The 19,317-nt window shown below is 43.2% G+C and overlaps 1 long non-coding RNA gene across 50 annotated transcripts in view; it reads left to right on the plus strand.

Moving 5' to 3' along the window:
• The window catches only part of LOC147341448 (uncharacterized), a 406,396-nt gene extending 387,810 nt beyond the window's left edge, over positions 1-18,586 (plus strand). For 41 of the 50 annotated variants that reach the window (XR_015158756.1, XR_015158724.1, XR_015158723.1 and 38 more), the window contains 4 exons: positions 13,712-13,782; positions 13,866-14,254; positions 16,052-16,634; positions 16,850-18,586. This is a non-coding gene — a long non-coding RNA (uncharacterized LOC147341448). The remainder of the gene's footprint in view (positions 1-13,711; positions 13,783-13,865; positions 14,255-16,051; positions 16,635-16,849) is intronic. The other 9 variants (XR_015158765.1, XR_015158763.1, XR_015158767.1 and 6 more) reach the window with 6 other exon arrangements.
• The last annotated feature ends 731 nt before the right edge of the window (positions 18,587-19,317 follow it).

The following is a 19,317-nucleotide window of genomic DNA, read 5'->3' on the forward strand; positions in this document are numbered from 1 at the left end:
AGGTAGCATATTCAAAAGCAGAGACATTACTTTGCCAACAAAGGTTTGTCTAGTCAAGGCTATGGTTTTTCCTGTGGTCATGTATGGATGTGAGAGTTGGACTGTGAAGAAGGCTGAGCACCAAAGAATTGAAGCTTTTGAACTGTGGTGTTGGAGAAGACTCTTGAGAGTCCCTTGGACTGCAAGGAGATCCAACCAGTCCATTCTGAAGGAGATCAGCCCTGGGATTTCTTTGGAGGGAATGATGCTAAAGCTGAAACTCCAGTACTTTGGCCACCTCCTGCGAAGAGTTGACTCATTGGAAAAGACTCTGATGCTGGGAGGGATTGGGGGCAAGAGGAAAAGTGGACGATAGAGGATGAGATGGCTGGATGGCATCACTGACTCGATGGACGTGAGTCTGGGTGAACTCCAGGAGTTGGTGATGGACAGGGAGGCCTGGCGTGATGCGATTCATGGGGTCGCAAAGAGTCGGACACGACTGAGTGACTGATCTGATCTGATGGTTATGTCACTACTCTCAGTCCTTGTATTGTTAATTTGTTTCATTTTTCCTAATCAGCCTGGCTTTAGGTTTATCATTTTTATTGGTCCATTCAAAGAAACAAGTCTTGGTTTCATTGTTTTTTTCTGTTCCCTATTTCATAGTTTTACATTCTGCTTTTTATTATTTCCTTTATTCTCCTTATTTTGGGTTACATCTGCCCTTCTTTTTCTAGTTTCATTAATAGAAGACATATTATTTTTTCTCTTAAATATGTGATTTAATGCTATAAAACTACTCCTAACTATTGTGTTAACTTTGACTGTGTGGATCACAGTAAACCATGGAAAATTCTGAAAGAGATGGGAATACCTGACCACCTGACCTGCCTCTTGAGAAACCTACATGCAGGTCAGGAAGCAACAGTTAGAACTGGATGTGGAACAACAGACTGGTTCCAAATGTGAAAAGGAGTACGTCAAGGCTGTATATTGTCATCCTGCTTGTTTAACTTATATGCAGAGTACATCATGAGAAACGCTGGGCTGGAGCAAGCACAGGCTGGAATCAAGATTGCTGGGAGAAATATTAATAACCTCAGATATGCAGATGACACCACCCTTATGGCAGAAAGTGAAGAAGAACTAAAAAGCCTCTTGGTGAAAGTGAAAGAGGAGAGTGAAAAAGTTGGCTTAAAGCTCAACATTCAGAAAACTAAGATCATGGCATCTGGTTCCATCACTTCATGGCAAAAGATGGGGAAACAGTAGAAACAGTGGCTGACTTTATTTTTCTGGGCTCCAAAATCACTGCAGATGGTGATTGCAGCCATGAAATTAAAAGACCCTTACTCCTTGAAAGGAAAGTTATGACCAACCTAGACAGCATGTTAAAAAGCAGAGACATTGCTTTGCCAACAAAGGTCCGTCTAGTCAAGGCTATGGTTTTTCCAGTGGTCATGTATGGATGTGAGAGTTGTACTATAAAGAAAGCTGAGTGCCAAAGAATCGATGCTTTTGAACTGTGGTGTTGGAGAAGACTCTTGAGAGTCCCTTGGACAGCAAGAAGATCCAACCAGTCCATCCTAAAGGAGATCAGTCCTGGGTGTTCATTGGAAGGACTGATGTTGAAGCTGAAACTCCAATCCTTTGGCCACTTGATGCGAAGAGCTGACTCATTGGAAAAGACCCTGATGTTGGGAGGGATTGGGGACAGGAGGAGAAGGGGACGACAGAGGATGAGATGGTTGGATCGCATCACCGACTCAATGGAAATGGGTTTGGGTGGACTCAGGGAGTTGGTGATGGACAGGGAGGCCTGGTGTGCTGCGGTTCATGGGGTCACAAAGAGTCAGACATGACTGAGTGACTGAACTGTTGTTTTAGCTCCCCCTACAAATTTTCATATGCTGTCTTTTCACTTTCATTTAATTTAAAATAGTTTTAAATTCCCCGTTTGCTTCCTTGTTTAACCCACTGATCATTTATGTGTTGTTCCATTGATAAAAATAGTTGTGATTTCCCAGAGATCCTTCTGTAAATGCTAGCTTAGTTCCATTCTGGTAGAAAAAATGAACATGCCTTATGTGGTTTTAGGATCATTTTAAATTTGAGGCTTGTGTTATGGCCTAGAATATTGTCTTAGTAAATGTTTCTTGTTCACGTAAAAAAAGACTCTTGTTCTGTTGTTGGGTAGAGTGTTTTATCTGTATTGATTATGTGTTACTTAGTTCTTTTCTGTCCTTACTGATATTCTGTCTGGTAGTTCTATCAGTTGCTGAGGGAGAGATGTTACAGTTCTCAACGATAAATGAAGGTTTTACAAATTTCTCCTTTAGCTGTCAGTTTTTACTTCACATATTTTGTAGTTCTGTTGCTAAGTGTGTGGATGTTTAAGACTATTACACTCTCTTAAATGGACAAATTTATCATTAGGAAATGACTTTCTTTTCCCCTTCTCTGTGAACAGACATCACTTTCTACCCTACATGAGCAGTAATTATTGTTTCCTCCAATCCTTTATTAGTGTGGAAAAGAAAATTATTTTCTTCCAGGTTTGGGAAGCTTCCTCATGTGTATGTGCTAATCAATACTTAACTGAATATTCAAGCAAGACTCTCCACAGATATCCAGGGTTCTCTGTGTGGAGTTCTCTGTTGTTCAGAAACTTGCCCAACAAAGTCTAACCTCCTAACCTCTCTAGACTTCTAGCTCCATCTTATCAACTCAAAAATTCTATTAAGTTAGGTCTGGGTTCCCCTTCCTCTGCCATGGCCTAAACACTCTTTCCAGGTAGTAAACTGGGGCAATCGTAGGTTCAGGGTTCACCTCATTTGTTTCCCATCCCTCAAGGATCATTGTCATTTGTTGCTTGGGTGCCCAGTGTCTGAAAACTATTAGTTTATAGAGTTTATTCTGTTCTTTTGATTGGTTGTTTCCTCCAGGAGAGTATGTTCAGTCCCTGTTACTCCATCTTAGCCAGAAGTGAAAGTCCCAGCAACATTTTCTTTGAAATTCATTCAACTTCAGCTTCTATACTCATGACACTGAAACTGCCTTTGTAGGAGAAACCAACATTTTGACAAATTCAGGGGATTATTTCTAATCCTTTAATTTGACCTCTTGGCAGCATTTGACTCTGTTATACCAGGACTCTCATCCTGAAATACCCTCTACCTTTGACTTTTGTCAAATTACACACTGTTCGGGTTTTTCTCCATTCTCACTGGCATCCCTTCTCAGTTGATTTCATGAGCTCAGCTTCTATTGTACTTGTCTCTTTAACATCAGTTATTTACAAAAATCATAACAAATATGAACTGAACCTCTCTTGGATGCCAGATGCAGTGCTCAGTGATACAAGAACCTCAGACTCAGTATACCTCAAACCCAAACTACCTTCTCTGACTTCTCACTCTGACTTTGTAATTTACTTCTTTTCTGTGTTTCTTATCTGAGTAAATGACTTCCAGTGGTCCCAGCTAGAGACCTAAGGGTAATGCTTAGTTTTTCCCTTTCCTTTACCATTTGTCTTTGTTCAGGATGCTACAACAAAGTACCTTAGACTAGGTGGCTTATAAACAACAGAAATTGATTTCTCACAGTTCTAGAGACTAAGAAGTCCAAGATCGAGGTGCTGGCAGATTCGGTGTCTGGTGAGAGCACACTTCCTTGTTCAGTCTTTTCACTAAAACTTCTCATGGTGGAAGAAGGGAAGGACTTTCTTATATAAGGGCATTATAAAATATAATGGAGTTTCTTTTATAAGAGCACTAATAACATTCATGAGTGTTCCTAAAGGCCCTACCTCCAAATACCATCACTTTGGTGATTAGGTTTCAAAATAAAATTTTTGAGAGGGGAGGCACATATATTATGCAGTCTATAACAGCCTGCCCCTGACTCATGTTCTTTTCATATGCAAAATACATTCATTCCATCTCAAGAACCCTGGCAGTCTTGTTCCACCATTAACTTAAAAGCCTAAATTCTGAAGTCTCACCAAAATATCATCTAAATTGGATATGAATGAGACTCTAGATATTTTCATTCTGAGACAAACTGCTCTCCAGCTGTGACTCTGTGAAATCAAACAAGTTATATGCTTCCAACGTACAATGGTAGGACAGTCATAGGACATAATGTTCCCACTGCAGAAGGGAGAAATAGGAGAAGAAAGATGTGACAGATTCTGAGCGAGTCCAGTGCTCACCCCTATCATGCTGCTAAGTTGCTTCAGTCGTGTCCGACTCTGTGCGACCCCATAGACGGCAGCCCATGAGGCTCCACCATCCCTGGAATTCTCCAGGCAAGAACACTGGAGTGGGTTGCCATTTCCTTCTCCAGTGCGTGAAAGTGAAAAGTGAAAGTGAAGTCGCTCAGTCGTGTCAGACTCGTAGTGACCCCATGGACTGCAGCCCACCAGGCTCCTCCATCCATGGGATTTTCCAGGCAAGAGTACTGGAGTGGGGTGCCATTGCCTTTTCCAACCCCTGTCATAGCACCAATCATATTTAATTACAATTGCCTATTTAGTGGTTTGACTCTTTAGCTTGACTGTGAACTGGAAAGCATGGACTCTTTCTTGCTCATCATTATATTCTTAACAGTGAGCATGATCTCTAGTTCATAGCACATTTTTAGGACAGATGAATGAATGGTAAATTTGACCTACATTTTAAGAGGAAGTAATAGGCTCAGCGGGTAAGGAATCCACCTGCAATGCAGGAGACACAAATGTGGATTCAATCCCTGGGTCAGGAAGATCCCCTGGAGGAGGAAATGCAGCCCACTCCAGTATTTGTGCCTGGGACATCCCATGGACAGAGGAGCCTGGCGGGCTACAGTTCAAAAAGTTGCAAAGAGTTGGACATGGCTGAGCATGAGTGTGAATACCTTAAATGGGCTCCAAAACTAACATGCCCTCTGATTCTATTATTTTTTCCTGTGGGAGGTGTGGAGATGGAGAGAGTACTTCTATACGGAATGAATGGTGAGGAAGAGGCTTCATGGGGAAATGAAATTCAAACTAGATTTTGAAAAACAACTAGGACTTTTGACAAGGATTGATGGAGAAAGTCCTTTTCAAAACTAAAGAACGGTGTGAGCAAAGGGATAGAGAAGAACTCAGTTGTGCATGGAATGTTTGGGGAACAGCTAATGGTTTAGTGTCATTAGAAGAAGGGGTTAATATAGAGGTGTGGAACAGATGGATCCAGAAAAAGGTTGGAAACTTTGACATGCTATGGGGTGTGAAATTTTTTGTCCACAGATTCGAAGAAGTGTTTTTGTAGTCTTTATCATGGAAGGAATGATGCTAAAGCTGAAACTCCAGTACTTTGGCCACCTAATGGAAGAGGTGACTCATTGGAAAAGACTCTGATGCTGGGAGGAATTGGGGGCAGGAGGAGAAGGGGACGACAGAGGATGAGATGGCTGGATGGCATCACTGACTCGATGGACGTGAGTCTGAGTGAACTCCGGGAGTTGGTGATGGACAGGGAGGCCTGGCGTGCTGCAATTCATGGGGTCGCAAAGAGTCGGACACGACTGAGCGACTGAACTGAACTGAATGATTTGAAAGAATCAAGTTATCTTGAAAACACAGTGTATTTTGTCTTTTTTCTGAGTCTACATCTTAGAAATTGTACTATAAGTCAAGGGAGAAAGGATGATTCACTTTACGCACAGCTGTTTTGCAGACAACCTTTCAAGAGTGCACAGCTTACTTTAAATGATATAAATTTGAAATACTGTATGTGTTAAACTGAAATAATTTTGAAATGTATCCATTGTTTTGGAGTTTTCCTGAGATGGCTTCCCTTTTGGCAGAAATAATTGCTAGTTAACTACATATTAAATTGATAGCTATCAACCTAGTACATGACACCTCATCCCCACCAAATACCTTCAATTACGGTTGCAGTTTTTAGACTCAAGTGCAGTAATCCACCATGTCAATTGTTAGTTGTGGTGGGAGAGGACAGTGTGACTTAGTGGGAGGGGTGTTTGGGGAGAATATGAATCACTGGACTATAAAGCAAAAGAACTGGACTCTAGTTGTGCTCTGATTCTTGCTGACTCTGATCTTGGAGGCGTCATGTCGGTTGTTTTGTACTTGAGTCTCCCCAACTGAAAAAGAAGTATTGAACTCTAACATTATGCATGGCTTTAAATATATCAACATTACTCAACTAATACATCTTTATTTGTTGAGAGAACATACTCTTTGTTCTACCAATTTATTTCTAGTGAGTTACTCTCAGGGTCACTTTGGTCAACATATTTGGTTCTGATTAGTAGAAACAAAAACAAATTCCACATAGTGCTTTATGGAAAATGACTCAAGTCACTCCCCAAGATAACTGTTCCACATTTATAACTTTTGTCCCAGTCTCCTTGTTACTTCTGCCCTTCATCCATTCTGGTGCGTGATCTCATCCAATCTTGCAAAAGACTTCTAACATCTACATATTTTAGTTTTGGCCTTTCCCCTGAAATTTGGATCTTAACTTGCAACAACTTATGGGACATTTTCACTAAGATATCATGCAGGTACCTCAAACTCAAATTGTCACAACGTGAGTTTCTTATCCCCCAAACAACAATATTGATGAAAGAAACCAAAACCAGATGTAGTTGTCTTCTTTTTTCCCCATTCAGGGAATGGTACAAGAAATGCAACTTCACATTGCCCATGTCTCCTTCAGTTCCCCTTGCCCTTAAATATGATCAATTACAGATGCTTTACAACATTTCACTTCTTTCCTTTTCTCTCCTACTGCCAGTGTCCTCAAATAGGCCTTCATCACCTCTAGTCTGTTGCTGGACCCCTTAAATTACTCTCTCCTTCTATCTGCATGCCAAATGCCCATCAGAGTCATCTTTCTAAAACACAGCTGTCATCATTTCACTCTCTTCTTCATAAATGCCTCTGTCTTCATCCTCACTGTTTATAGGAAAAACAAAAACAAAAAACAACAACAAAAAAAACAAACACCACTACTTGGCATCTGAAGCCATCACCAGTCTGGCCTCAGCCTACCTTTCTAGGCTTATTGCCCTCTCTCCTCCAATGTTCTGTATTTGAAACATATCCTGTTTTTCCTTGCTCCTGTGTTTTTTTTTTTTTCCTTTGAATACCATTTTTAAACTTATTTTTTGAAGGATAGTTTCTTTATAGAATTTTATTGTTTTCTGCCAAACCTCAATATGAATCAGCCATAGGTATACATATATCCCCTTCCTTTTGAACCTCCCTCCCATCTCCCTCCCCATCCCACCCCTCTAGAACATGGAAGCAACCTAGATATCCATCGACAGATGACCAGTCCAGGTTCAATGCATGATACAGGGTGCTCAGGGCTGGTGCACTGGGATGACTCAGAGGTATGGAATGGGGAGGGAGGTGGGGGGGGAGGGTTTCAGGATGGGGAACACATGTACACCCGTGGTGGATTCATGTCAACGTATTGCAAAACCAATGCAATATTGTAAAGTAATTAGCCTCCAATTAAAATAAATAAATTTACATTAAAAAAAAAAGTTGTAAATATACACAATGAAAAAGGAATAAAAAGCCATAAAAAGGAATGCATATGAGTCAGTCCTAATGAGATGGATGAATTTAGAACCTATTATACAGAGTGAAGTGAATCAGAAGGAGAAAGATAAATATCATATTCTAATGCATATACATGGAATCTAGAAAAATGGTGCTGAAGAATTTATTTACAGGGCAGCAGTGGAGAAACAGACATAGAGAATAGACTTATGGACATGGGGAGAGGGGAGGAGAGGATGAGATGTATGGAAAGAGTAACATGGAAACTTACATTACCATATGTAAAATAGATAGCCAAGGGGAATTTGCTGTATGGCTCAGGAAACTCAAACAGGGGCGCCTGTGTTTTTGATACATAGCAGGCAGAAGCTGGTGTATCTCTCTCCATCTCCACCTGGTAAAGTCCTTCCTTACCCTTCAGCTTATTGTGTGATTTCTGATTATGAAGTTACTTTTATTGACGTGATTCCTTGCTAGACTCTTTACTGCCCTTGTTTGTGCAGTTCCCCAGGAGTTGCTCACTGGGGTCTGTTGTTGATGGGCAGGATATTGTAGCAGTTGGAACATGACCATTTTGCATTCCTCCCAGAAGTTGCCAGCCTCTGGAGACACTATTACATTTCTCTAACTCAAGTACTTGCTCCTGCCTAAATGCTGGAGCCTGACTCACAGGGGTGATGGGGCAGGGGACTGCACAGAAGCTGGAAGTTTTGTTGTTCAGTTACCAAGTCATGTCTGACTCTTTGCAACCCCATGGACTGCAGCACGCCAGACCTCCCTGTCTATCACCACCTCCCAGAGTTTGCCCAAGTTCATGTCTATTGAATCAGTGATGCCATCCAGCCACCTTATCCTCTGTTGTCCTCTTCTCCTGTCTTCAAACTTCAATCTGGACAACTTATTTGCTGTAAGCATCTCAGTATCCACCCTCCTCCCACTTTTAATCTTTTTTGTTGGTTTCTCCTTTTCTCAGATTTCATTGACTTCAAGCATGGTGTGCCCTTCGCTTTGCTTCTGTGTTTTGTGAAAACAGTTTGTGGTACCTAATTTGTGCATCTTCTAGGCTGCTGTTTTCCTCCTTAGTTGAATTGGTTGGCCGTCAGTTTCTCAAAGATTTCTCAAATTTCAGTCATCTAACGATGTCTCCTGATTTTCAGCCCAGCTATTTTAGCCCATTTCTTAGCTTTGGCTTAAAAAACTTAAGAATAGAGGGTTTGGAGTTAGGAGGTAGGGAAACTACCATGTGCATTTAGTTTGCCATTTCAAAATCAGAAATCTTAGTCATCCTTCAGATCTCAGCTCAACTGCAGCATTCTCTATGAAATCACCCCCAACTGTTATTCCTCTCTCTGTTGCCTATTCTCCCATCATACTTAGAAAATAAGAAAAAATCATACAATCACTAGAAATGCTGAAAAGATATGATATTTAACATTATTCCCAATTAAAAATCACTCAATAAAGTTTTAATGGCTGAAAGTGAAAATTGCTCAGTCGTGTCCAACTCTTTGCCACCCTATGGACTGTATAGTCCATGGAATTCTCCAGGCTAGAATACTGGAGTGGGTAGCCTATCCCTTCTCCAGGGGATCTTCCCAACCCAGGGATCAAATCCAGGTCTTCCACATTGCAGGCAGATTCTTTACCAACTGAGGTATTTAATAGCTAAATAGTCCTTAAAATAACTTATCTACCTACCTAAAAACCTCTAAAAGCTGATATCATGCTAAAAGGTGAAACACTAGAAGGATTTTCCATTCAGGAAGGAAGGTAAGAATTAACTTTGTTCTAGAAATTTTAGTCAGTCCAATTATAAAAGAGAAATAAGTATAAAATGGTAAAAGGCAAAATTATTGATATTTTTCTGTGATGTAATTGAATACATAGAAAGCACAAGGGAATCAACTTTTAAATATGGTAAACGTAATTCAGAAAGACTTCTCAGGACATTAATAGACAAAATCGACAAGCTCCTTTTATGTACAAACAACCAAGTATAACACAGAATGGGAGAATCCTATTTTTAATTATAAAAAAAATGATAACAGACCTAGGAATAGATTTATCCAGGAGCATGCAAGATCTTTTTGAAGATAACTTAAAACATGGAGAGGAACAATCTAATTGGAGACTTGAACAAATGGAAAACCCACACCATATTCTTGGGTTGGAACACTTGTCATCATAAAGATGTGGATTTGACAACTTTAAGATAATCAAATAAAGATGTCTGTTAGGAACCTGAAGTCTGTATAGAAAACATAAATGCACAAGAATAGCATGAAAGAACCTGGATAAGAGTAGAGAGCTGACTTTTTCAGATATTAGGATCGATTACAAAGCTACAGTAATTAAAACTATAAAATAAGCCCAAGAATAGACCCTAAAATATATTAGCACATGATAAATATGGCATTTCAAATCAGAGGTGAAAACAAGTTTTTTTTTTTCCCCCAATAAATGATATAAACGGGTAAAGTTGGGTAGATGTCTGGGAAAAGTTGGGTTGGAGTCCTACTGCTGTCTATGCCAATGGAACTCAGCCCCCACCATAAGTTACCAACAGTGGTGCCCACTGCCAAAGGTGATGTCTGCCAACAGAGCCACGATACTCCTACCACACCTGCTGGGAATTGCTATGCCAATTAGAAGACAAAACCCATCGTTCAGATCTGATCCCACACCCTAGGCTATCACCAGCAGCTGTCTATTGCCCTTTCCCATCACCAGTGTTGATTAAAAACTATAGTCACAACCTGGCAGTGAAGAGTTATTTTATTTGGTGGAAATGCTTAGGACTCCAACCCATGGAGACAGCATCTCAGTAACTGAGAAAACTGCTCCAAGGAGGTGAGGGGAGGCGCCAGGTTATACAGAAGTTTTGCACCAAAGAGCAGACAGTCTGAACATCAAAAGATTATTGTTAATTAAACGAAACCAGATATCCCAAGTTAAGGAATTTAGCATTTTATGTGTGGGAAGATGCAAGCCTCTGGGCTGACTGAGTTCATTCCTTTCATATGTACCTCAGCTATCTGGGGCCAAATCCTGTTTCCTTGTTCCCCTTAAAGAGTGGCAGATGGCTGCTTCTTGCATTCCCCAGGCTCCTCAGCAGTCACCATGGGGGGTGGCAGCATATGCTGGATCACAGTTTTGGGAGCCCTCATTCACATTTGGAGGCCAGAAGTCGCTGAGGGGTGTGCCATTTCTTGTTTGTTGATATGGCAAGAGATAGTTTCATTTCACACAGCAACCATACTTACCAGCTGTATTTACTGCAGGCAGCCTTACAAGCCTTGTCTCTCCCAGCCTCACTCTTCACCCACGTAATGCCAATTAACCATTTCCCAGGTTAATCAGGGGTGTCTCAAGCCATTCAAAACCCTATTTTATTTGCCTTTTTATTTCTTCATAGCCCGTTACATGTTTGCACCACTTAATAAATTCATTGTAGCCGTTTATTCTGTTAAGGTACATTTGTATTGTGTTCACCACTGTATCCCCGCAGGGCCTACCAGTGTTCTTGGAACAGATTCAGTGTTCAGAAAATACTTGTTGGCTAGCTGGCTGGGTGACTGTTTATTCCTGGGCTAGTCTTTCAGGGTGTTCTGGGAGGTGGGGTTAAGTTGCATCTTGAGGTATTTCTTTTCCCAATGTCTCTCCAGCTGTGGGCCAGGGACCTGATATTCCCACCATTCCTTACTTCTGTATGTTGAGAATGCAAAAATGTGAATGTGAAAATGCAAAAATAGTTGCCACTGATTTATTAGCACCAAAGAGGCTTTAGCCTAGATCACAGGGCCCTTTGGGATGAATGGCCAGTCAGGTATGGTGGGGGAGGAAGGGACTTGGTGGAGAAATCCTATAACAAACTCTGGGGACAGGGTGATGGGGCAGGGCCCAGGGATTGATGCCACAATCCAGGCTCTAGTTATCTCAGCTGAAGTTAAGATTGGTGTGCACTGTTTGGGTTTCTATATGAGAATTTGTTGGCAAATATTGGGGCTCTTCTTGTGGAAAAGAAAAAACCGAACACTGTATCAAATGACACTGTGAGATTTATAATTAGATAATAGTGCCTGTCTCCTGAGGGGCCTGTCAGTTTGCAAATGATTCTCACCAGATTATGGTAGGATCAATAGGAGCTGAATAATTAAAATTCGATACTACTATGTCTCTCTCAATAACACTGTGGAGAATGATGTATGACAGATTTAATTGAATTTGTCAGACACCGTGGCTACATACATAGATCACGGAGGATATTTTTAGAGTTATGTATTTGATTTTCTGATGAGCCTTGCAATGGGCCTTTTAACATTGGAGGTTCCTCACAAGTCCTGTGCTGTTGTGCTCTGGGAGTTCTGACAAGGGAACACTGACCTGACTTTGCATCAAATGTCAAAAAATGTAAACAATTTCAGGTGAAATGGAAGAGATGGCTGATGAGGGCACAGAGGAATTTTGAAGGAGGAACTAGAACAGGCTCCATCTTGAAAGCAGGACTCCATCTTGGGCTGGACTGTGGACTTTGAGCTATATGTCCAGTATATATGGAAACGACATACCAACTGGAAAACCAGGCCCCTGGAAGGAAGAGCCCTTCGCTAAAAGAATACCCTGATTATCTGTGTAACCGAATAGAATCATACATTCTATTATGCTTATTGGGGTATGACCACAGGCCTATTGATAATTGTCCACTGGATGACACCACCCTTATGGCAGAAAGTGAAGAGGAACTAATAAAGCCTCTTGATGAAAGTGGAGAGTGAAAAAGTTGGCTTAAAGCTCAACATTCAGAAAACGAAGATCATGGCAATCGGTCCCATCACTTCATGGGTAATAGATGGGGAAACAGTGGAAACTGTCAGACTTTATTTTTTGGGGGTCCAAAATCACTGCAGATGGTGACTGCAGCCATGAAATTAAAAGACACTTACTCCTTGGAAGGAAAGTTATGACCAACCTAGATAGCATATTGAAAAGCAGAGACAATACTTTGCCAACAAAGGTCTGTCTAGTCAAGGCTATGGTTTTTCCAGTGGTCACGTATGGATGTGCGAGTTGGACTGTGAAGAAGGCTGAGCACCAAAGAATTGATGCTTTTGGAGAATGCTCTTGAGAGTCCCTTGGACTGCAAGGAGATCCAACCAGTCCATTCTGAAGGAGATCAGCCCTGGGATTTCTTTGGAGGGAATGATGCTGAAGCTGAAACTCCAGTACTTTGGCCACCTCATATGAAGAGTTGACTCATTGGAAAAGACTCTGATGCTGGGAGGGATTGGGGGAAGGAGGAGAAGGGGACGACAGAGGATGAGATGGCTGGATGGCATCACTGACTCCATGGACATGAGTCTGGGTGAACTCCAGGAGTTGGTGATGGACAGGGAGGCCTGGCGTGATGCGATTCATGGGGTCGTGAAGAGTCGGACACGACTGAGCGACTGAACTGAACTGAACTACCTAGGTTTAAGGCATATGAATCATGGGTTAACTTTGATTGTTAGGGAGTTTGGGGAGGTGGGTTTGTGTACGTACACTTAGGGTATATAAGGTTTTCAGAAAAACTGGTCGGGGTCCTTGGCTAAGAGGAGACTCTGCTTTGGGCCCACCGGTGTAATAAACTGCACTCCACTATCTGCATTGTCCTTCTGAGTGAGTTTGTTTCCCAGAATGCCTGGCTACAACATTTCATGCATTGGCTGGGAAACTCCTCACTTTGAGGAGACAAGTCCCATGTGGGACTACTCCGAGGCCTTGCAGTTTGAATCTTCTAGAGGGGGGAAGGTGCCTTGCCCTTCTGGAAGGATTCTGTTTCTCAATGCCTGGACCTTTCATATTAGCAGGTAGTGGATGGCAGCAAGGGAACTGAGTGCTCAGGTGAGGAGGAACCCACCCGGCAGGGTGGAAAAAGAGGCCTGAACACCCCTCTGGGAGGGACTAGAAGGGGCATGGACCCACAGGAGCCTGGAATAGGCAGGTGGCAGTGATTGCTTGGTACACAAGTCGACAGGCATGTTAGGGCTTAGGAAGGAAATTTGTGAAGGTCATTTAGGAGATGTGTCCACGCCATCTTGGGGAAAATTATTACCAAGCAATCGCCAGGGGATTTTTAGGAGAAGAAACTTGATCCTTGTATGCTTATATTCTACCCTCCCCCAGGTGGTGTGCCGTCTGCTGTGAAATTCTTGACCCCGTTGGAATCATCAGGCTAGAAGGAGGGGGATACATAAGTGAGTATGAATTGGCTTTTCCGGAGATGGCCTGGGACATGGGATATTTAACCCATCTGTGTTTTCATCCACACTTGTTCAAGCCCACTAAGGCAGAATGGACTTTAAGGGAGAAACAGTCTTGGACCACGTGGTGTTCTGGTTCGGCCATGCTGACCGGCAGGTGAAGACACGCTGATCCTCCTCCTCCCTCTGGGATCTGGCAGGATTTGGACGAGGATGACCTTCCCGTCCCTGATACTGGATGATGATGCGCCCACTGCCCCGTGCTCCACCAGGACCGGAGGCCACCTTAATGCTTGATCCAGGGCCAGGTAAAGTTCCTGTAGCAGCCGCTGCTCCTCCGTCAGCTCTCCCAGAGGTCGTAGAGCCGCCACCTCAGCAGACTCTGATCCTGGCTGCAGAAGCCTCTGGCCAACACTTCCAGAATCTGGCTCCAGCTGAACTGCCCAAGCTATACCCACCTCTCCCGGTGAGTACTTGACAGGAAGGGGAAAGGAGACACCAGAATTAAACAGAGGCTGTGCTCCGCTAAGGAGCCAGAGGAAAGGGCCCTGCTACAAATGCCCCTCAGAGAGCTATAGCAGCCTCCGGTTTAGGGGGCAGACGGCCACTACCATCAGCCCCCTGTAGCCTATTATTACCAGATTAGGCTAATGGAGACTATTTTTCGAACCCACTGCCCTACATGTGATGACATAATCCAACTGCTAGTCTCCCTCTTCAGCACTGAGGACAGACACAGGATCCTAAGTGAGGCCAGAAAATGGTTATGAGAGATGCTTCCAGAAGGTGTTGCAAACCTAGAAAGGTGGATAGAGCAAGGCTTCCCCACTGATAAACCTAATTTGGACTAGAACACAGAGGAAGGAAGGGGCCACCTGGAGAGATATTGGGCGGCTATTTTACAAGTCCTCAAGGAGGGAGGGCCCAAAAACCTATGCTATGAAAGACTGTGCGAGGCCTATAGACTTTATACACCAATAGATTCAGAGGCTGCTGGGTCTCAGATGGTGAGCAGCCTTTGTGTCTCAAGCCTACCCCGAAAATGTCAGATGGGGGGCACCAAGTGATCCTCTACATTCCTGAGTGCCCAGTACCCCTGTTGGGAAGAGACTTGCTCTCCAAACTGGGAGCACAAGTGACTTTCTCCCCTGAGGAGAGGCCCACCTTTTAGTTGGGCACTATGACTTATTTGTTCTCTCTCTTAATACCCCCCCCCCCAAGATGAAGAACTGGGTGGGCCGGAAGAGTGTGAGAGAAAGCTAACTCAATTATTCCCTGAGGTCTGGGTGGAAGACAACCGCCCCCACCACCCCCACCTCAGGCTGGCTAAACATCAAGCCCCAGTGATAAAGGAACTCAAGCCAGGTGCCATTCCAGTTAGAAAGAGCCAGTACCTGCTACCAATAGAGGCCTGGGCTGGCATACTGTGGGCACGTGGGGCAGACCTGTGGCCTATCTCTCAAGGCAGCTTGACAATGTCACCACCAGGTGGCCTGGATGCTTGTGAGCAATTGCCGCAGTTGCCGAGACCAACCGATTCTGGACCCTGATTGGGTCCTATATACTGATGGCACTAGCCTGATAAAACAAGGACAATGTTTGTAAGGTTATGCCATAGTCACAGAAAAGACTATCATTGAAGCTGGCTCCTTGCCACAACACTGGTCTGCTCAATGAGCTGAGTTATTCGAGCACTCCAGATGTCAAAAGGCAAGAGAGTAAACATGTACACCGACTCCACGTACACTTTTGCCGCACTACATGTACACGGGGCTCTGTATAAGGAGAGAGGCCTTTTGACAGCTAGTGGAAAAGATATTAAAAATAAAGAATTTCTGACCCTATTAGATGCTGTCTGGGAACCAGAAAGGGTTGTGGTCATACACTGCTGAGGACATCACAAAGAGGATACCCCCCAGGGTTGGGGAAACAGACTGGCAGATAAGACCATTAAACAAGCAGTCGAGGGCTTGGGGGTAACAAGTGAAGCCCCTATTAAAGCTCTCGTATTGGCGGAGCTGCCTGAGCTAGTGCTGGACTCTCCAAAATACATTGAAGCCCAAAACCAACTAGCCAAAGTGGAAGGGGCCATCAAGACTGAAAAGGGATGGTGGGAATTGCCAAGTGGCAAATTGTTGGTACCAGAGGAGCTGGCACCCACTCTGGTAAGCCAAACACACCAAGCATCCCACCTAGGCCATGATGAACTGGAAGAGCTAATTCAAAAATATTTCTTGGTTCCCCGCCTCTCTTCCCTATGCAGGACAGAATCTCAGGACTGCACTGCCTGCTCACAGGTCAGTGCTACCTCTTGGCACAGACAGAAACCTCCAGGGATTCAGCTGAAAGGCACGCTGCCCTTTGAACACCTGGAAGTGGACTTCACTGAAATGAAACCTCACCAACACTACCGTCACCTGCTGGTCACGGTATGTACGTTCTCAGGATGGGTAGAACCTTTTCCTCCCCGGACTGAAAGAGCATCAGAAGTAGGCTGGTGCCTGCTTAGGGAAATAGTTCCCAGATTTGGATTTCCTACCAGCATTGGATCAGACAATGGCCCGGCTTTCGTAGCTGATTTAGTATAACAGATAAGCAATGTCAAGTGGAAATTACATACAGCATATAGGCCCCAGAGTTCTGGGATGGTGGAAGGAACCAACCGGACACTTAAAGAGACACTCTCCAAATGGATCATAGAGACTGACTGCTCCTGGGTGGACTTGCTTCCGACGGCTCTGCTCAGACTCAGGATGACTCCATGGTCCCATGGCTATTCTCCGTACGAAATTGTGTATATGGGGCCACCTCCCATTATAAAACAGGTGTCAACAAATTTGCCTCAGGTAAGTGGGGGATAGGATTTCACAGCAGATGGAACTGGGTAAGGTGATAAATCCGGTAACTAAGTTTGTACAAGAAAGAGTGCTGTTCCCCCTTGGGAAACAGATTCATGAGTTTATGCTTGGTGACCAAGTATGGGTCAAAGATTGGAAACATGATTTACTAGCACCTTGGTGGAAGGGCCCTTATACTGTTAATCTAACAACCCCTACTTCAGTTAAAGTTGCAGGTATTGCCCCTTGGATCCATCATATGAGGGTGAAGAGAGCATACCACGCAGACCCAGAAAATGCTGAGTGGACTGCACAGAGGGACCCCGCTGACCCTTGAGAGACTAAGATCATCCTTAAGAAGAAGAGGAAAAAGAAGATCCTGGATGAGCTCCTTCAGGATGAAGTCACATAAGCAACTCCTGCTGCTTGGTCTCATCAGTGTGCACATTCCTGTGTGGACTTCCACTCTACCTCCAACTGCTGGGTATGTGGGGCTATGCGTCTGTCTGTGACGGATGGACTTCCCTGGTGGGTGTCACCACTCCGCCAAGGAGATTTTAAACCACTCTTCTCTTTCCTAGGACAACAAAAAGAGACTTTACTTTCTCTTGACAATCATAATCTCTCCCTGCTCTCTTGGTATAAGCCAGACCTAGTCAATAGATTCGGGTCATGGGGTTACATATTATGTAAACACCAATTTCATAAAAGTAACAGATGCGGTAATTCAAATTAGAATGGTTTTGGACATGCTCACAGCTGCTTAAGCAGGGACCTGTGCTATAATTAAGGTTGAATATTGTGTATATATTCCTGATTTATCTGGCAATGTATCAGCTGCTTTAGATGACGTGAGAAACCAGGTAAAAGCAATGTCAAATGAAAACATTCCTTTCTGAACTTGAGTACTATCTTGGGTGAAGGGTGATTGGTGGAATATATAGTTGCCTTGATAGTTCTGCTCTGTGGACCCTGCATTTTACAATGTATTATGAACTTTGTAACCCAAAGGTTGGTGTCGTTCTCCCAAATGGGTGGTTGGAGAGGCAGGGTGCAATATATCCCTATGAATGATGCTCATACTATGACTTAAGAGCAACAAGAGGCGGGAATGAAGGAGGAAACAGAACAGGCTGTATCTTGAAAGCAGGACTCCATCTTGGGCTGGACTGTGGACTTTGAGCTATATGCCCACTATCTATGGAAACAATATACCAACTGGAAAACCAGGCCCCCAGAAGGAAGAGCTAAAAGAATACCCTAATTATCTGTGTAACCGAAGCATTCTATTATGCTTACTGGGGTATGACCACAGGCCTGTTGATAATTGTCCACTGTTAACTACCTAGGCTTAAGGCATATGAATCATGGGTTAACTTTGATTGCCAGGGAATTTGGGGAGGTAGGTTTGTGCACGTACACTTAGGGTATATAAGGTTTTCACAAAAACTGGTTGGGGTCCTTGGCTAAGAGGAGACTGCCTTGGGCCTGCTGGTGTAACAAGCTGCACTCCACTATCTGCATTGTCCTTCTCAGTGAGTGTGTTTCCTGGAACGCATGGCTACAACAGTTTATGTAGGGAGGAAAAAGGCCCTAAAAGACAAATTCCTATTACCTAATAATTTTCTTTCTCATAACGTATGTAGCCACTGGAGAGAGAATTCTGGAATAACTGAGATGACTTAGGTTCTAGTCTGAGACGTACTAGATCTGTGACCTTCAAAAGTCACCTAGATCTCTCATCTGTAGAATGATGAGGTGATGTCATCTGTTTGCCTTTTTTGCCTCAAAGTATTATCAGGAACAACTAAGATAGAAAGTTTTAAAGTGCTTTCTAAACTGTGATTCTCTGTGAACGTGTAATGTGTTATATCATGTTTTTGCTAGTATTGCCTCCATTTGTTCATCAATCCATTCATTTGCTGCTTTTTAAATTAAAGTATAGTTGATTTACAATGTTATGCCAATCTCTGCTGTATGGCAAAGTGACTCAGTTATACACATATATCTGTCATCTCTGTTAGTTGCTCAGTCGTGTCTGACTCTTTGTGACCCCGTGAACTGTAGCCCACCAGGCTTCTCTGTCTGTGAAATTTCCCAGGCAAGAATACTGGAGTGGGTTGCCATTTCCTTCTCCAGGGATCTTCCTAACCCATGAATCAAACCCAGGTCTCCCATATTGCAGGCAGATTGTTAAATGTTTGTGCCATCACCTGCTTCATACACATATATTCATTCTTTTTTTATATTCTCTATCAATCCATTCATTTGCTTATCTGTTTTATCATCCAACCATCCATTAATTCAATAGACTGAGAATGAACTATGCCAAGCTCTGTGCGTTGTGCTTGTCTGTAAGGGCCACCATGGTGAGGGAGGAAGACTATACAGCTGAGTCTTGAACCACATGGGTTTGAACTGCACAGGTCCACATATGTGTGAATTTTTTTCAATAGTAAGTACAATAATATATGATCTGTGGTTGGTTAGATCTGAGGATTTGGAACCATGGATACAGAGGGCTAGCTATGGGACACGAGTATGTGGGGATGTGGGTATCCGGGGTGGATCTTGGAACCAATGCTCCATGGATACGGTGACCTCATTTGTGCCACACAACCAGTACATGATTCTCTCATAGTACTAATATCACATTTTATAGCACTTAATTGTATTGGTATTATGATAGAAT

This window comes from Bos grunniens, chromosome X (assembly GCF_055505025.1).
Source record: "Bos grunniens cultivar Pamir isolate PY7600 chromosome X, Bosgru_T2T1.0, whole genome shotgun sequence".
Classification (NCBI taxonomy): Eukaryota; Metazoa; Chordata; class Mammalia; order Artiodactyla; family Bovidae; genus Bos; species Bos grunniens.